We start from the raw sequence: 3,853 nt of genomic DNA, 5'->3' as shown, positions 1-3,853 counted from the left end.
ACATGCAGCTGCATTCTTGGCAGTGATATTGAACTTTGCCCCCCCCCCCCCCCACACACACACCCTCAACCCACCGTGTCACCAATAAGCGCTTCAGAGAGCAGACAGTCATGACGGTTATTTTCCCTTAATAAACAAACAGCTCTTGGAGGTGGCAGGACTTGCCTGAGGTTAAAGAAACATGACAGCGAGTCAGATAGAATGTAGTGTGCTTTGGACTCAGGAGTGGGTAACGTGAGAAAAAGCATAAGTATGGATGGGACTGACCCCGGTGTCCACTGAGAAGCAGAACAATGGCCACGGGCTGAGGAAGACTCTGCTCTGTATCCCGAGACCACCCCTGTCTATCTGCCCCTCCCTGAGCCAAGCCAGCTGCCTCGCCCAGTGTTACTCAGCCAGTTTATTGCCGACTTACGCCTGAGCTCCTGTTCCTTTTTGTAAGCTCCATGAAAGGCTATTTGTCATGAAGTAAAGCACACCAAGGAAGTAAGAGTGCATCAAAGATCTTTCCCGAGGGTCCAAGCGGAGAGGGCAGTTGGCTTTAGAGAGGCTCTGATTTCTCTCTTGTAATCTGCAGAAATGAAGGGCATCCTGGTGACTGACAAGACTGTGCCATTCATTTCAAGCATTGCTTTTTTCTTTTTTTCTTGCCTTTGAGTTGTGTCATCCTGTGCTCTATTTCTCCACTTAAAAGGGAAAGATTAAACGATTAATGCTTGTTCATTATGACTCTGTGAATTAGTTTCTTTTCCTGGTGCTGAGGGGAAAAAATGCCTTGACACCATCAACTTAAATGGGAGCAGGTTGTTTGTGGAAGTTTTCAGTAGTCTATCTGGTAGGAAAGTCAGGATGGCTGGAGCTGGAGGCAACCAGTCACATTGTATCCGTTGTCAGGAAGGTTCCTATTATATCCATAGTCAGGAAGGGTCACAATGTATCCATAGCCAGAAAAGGTCATATTGTATCCATAGTCAGCAGCAGTGGGTAACATTGTATCCATAATCAGAAGCAGCCTGGTCACATTCACTGTTCTCCATAGTCAGGAAGGTTTCCATTGTATCCATAGTCAGAGGCAGTGGGTCACTGTATCCATAGTCAGGAAGGTTTCCGCTGTATCCATAGTCAGAGGAAGTGGGTCACTGTATCCATAGTCAGGAATCAACAAAAGACGAATTCTAGTGCTCATCTCTTTTCTTAGGGTTACTATTGCTATGATGAAACACCATGATCAAAAACAACAAGAAGAGGAAATAATTATTTGGCATATGCTTCCACATCATTGTTCACCATTGAAGGAAATCAAGACAGGAATTCAAACAGGGCAGGAGCCTGGAGGCAGGAGCTGATGAAGAAGCCACAGAGGGGTGCTGCTTACTGAATTGTTCCTTGGCTTGCTCAGCCTGCTTTCTTATAGAACTCAAGACTACCACTCCAGGGATAGCACTACCCACAATGGTCCAGGCTCTCCGCCACCAATCACTAATTAAGAAGATATTCCACAGGCCTGAACTTATAAGTAATTGTCACAGCCAATGTTCCTGCCTCTTAGATGACTATAGCTTGTGTCAAATTCACATAAAAGTAGCCAGCATATCTCTTTCTCCTTTTTATTCTATATAAGATCCATCCCGGGAAATGGTGTCACCCACAATTAAGGTATGTCTTCACCTCAATTAGCCTTATGAAGATAATCCCTAACAAGCATGTCAAAAGGCTTATTCTATTAAGTTGATAATATTAATTACTAATCAATATTAACCATCACAAATTGTATGGAAGAAAGCAGTCCTGAGAAGGCCTGTTCAAAGGAAGCCACTAATTGCACTGTATACCAAGACGTGCCTAGAAATCCCAATAAGGAAAATGTGGCATTATAATGGACCCACTTTCATTTATATCATCCCAAAGGACTGAACAAGGATAGTATACATAAATGTTTTTATGTCTCAGAAGGATTAATCCATGGCACTGCCTATTTTTGTCCCATTTGAAGAGATGTCTTGAATAGTATTACATATTACATATATATTATAATTTTCTGGGAGACGAGTCGGTACTATGAATTCAGTGAGAAGAGTCTGACTCTCCAGGCAGGATCGTCAAGTGAGTTTCTATAGTAACAACAAAAGTAGTGCCAAGTCTTCCTTCATCTCAGCTTTCACTCTATTCCTGACATCTAACTGACTCCTTGGGTAATTTATCACTAAAGGTATTGGAAACCCAATGAATAATGTTTAGTTGATAATATCTGTAGCCATATTGGATACAGTCACGTTTAAGAATCTATAAATTAAATAAGTGGCCACCAAAAGCACCTTTAATGGTCTCTGCTCATTGTCAACTTAGCAGAATTTACTGTCAATCATCTGGGATGCAAACCTCTAAGCAAGTCTTGGGATTATCTTAGCAACATTAATGAGGTAGGAAGACTTACCCACTGTGAGCTGCACCATTCTCTGCATAAGAAATCCTGGATAGTGAGTTCCAGGACATCCAGAGCTGTATAGTGAGATGCTGTCTCAAAACAACAATATGAATTCTATTTTCTTACTCATTCATATAGCTTCCCGTAACTTTCACTCAGCCACTGATAACCAAGGAAGCCGAAATCTATCTCTCATCTGAGGACAAACATCCTCTCAATGGTTAAGGCAAGAACAACGTATCCAATAGATGTTTCCCAGAAGAAGCAGAGCTCGTCTTTATATTCCTATTTTTTACTGCACACTGGACTGAAGAATTTTTAATTTCTGGAATTAATTAATATCCATTTAGAAGACTGGCCTTGAAGACTTCTATTGATAACATACTCCAGGCTTTAAAATTGCGACATCTTTCGATAATTTCTAGAAATGACACACTACAAGAACCTTTGGCACACAAACCGGTCTTCAGTGATATCTAAATAAATCGCAGGGTTGGTTAACTATATGAACTACAGATGTCTTCAGTAACTCCTGGCATGGTAAATTATATATCCCATCACCATCTATATGATTTTAGGTGATATCATCAACAAGATTAAATACTAAAATTTGAGGAAGTTTATCCATGGATAAAGTGACCTTAGCAACGTTTGTTAGATTATGTGCATATCTTGCACATATGTTTAACTCTATTTGGAAGAAGATATATAATCTAACCACATCTGGTTTTGCTTAATCTTTGGCTGTTTCCCCTAGAAAGATTAGCTGACGTCACACTTCCTCTTTCTGTCCCTTATCTCATGAATCTCCAATTGTGGTTCCACTAGTCCTCAGATGCATTTGTAGAAAAAGCTATGAACTCCTTCACTCTCCCTCAGGCCAAGGTCACAACAGCATGCTGGAATCAGGTGTTTTCCTTGGTTATAGCACAGATCCGATAAGAAGGCATCTATCTGCAGAGTACCGAATGTGTGCTAGATGCTGTGCTGAGCACTATGGATGCAGGATGAGTATTCTCACTGACAGCTGTTCTCAGAAAGTAGAGCAATGTCTCCTTGAGCAGATGAACCAAGGAAGCCGTCATCAGAGCATCATGCAGAGCTGTAAAGACATCGGGAAATGACCTGTGGATAGGTATTCAGGAAAACAGAAGAGCTGAGACCTATGCAGTATCTCATATAAAAGATTAGGACTCACGGTCTTCCATCTTAAGAATTCTTATTTGGAAGAAAATGCTGTTTCCTTTTGGGAAATTGCTTACTTTTCCTAAAGGTACCAGAATAGAGACTTATAATAGCCCTGAGGAAGGTTTCTCTGCTCCCTAGAGAAGTAAGGAAAGAAGGAAGTCCAAAGAGATAGTTTTAAATAAATAAATAAATAAATAAATAAATAAAAACAGAAAAACAAAATAAAGAGCTTTCCCTGAA

At 40.7% G+C, this 3,853-nt stretch overlaps 1 protein-coding gene across 9 annotated transcripts in view; it reads left to right on the top strand.

The window, feature by feature from the left end:
* Phldb2 (pleckstrin homology like domain, family B, member 2) overlaps positions 1–3,853 on the top strand; it is a 207,369-nt gene that overhangs the window by 7,993 nt on the left and 195,523 nt on the right. The window lies entirely within an intron of this gene.

Source organism: Mus musculus, chromosome 16 (assembly GCF_000001635.26).
Source record: "Mus musculus strain C57BL/6J chromosome 16, GRCm38.p6 C57BL/6J".
NCBI lineage: Eukaryota > Metazoa > Chordata > Mammalia > Rodentia > Muridae > Mus > Mus musculus.
This window is presented reverse-complemented; position numbering and strand designations above follow the sequence as displayed.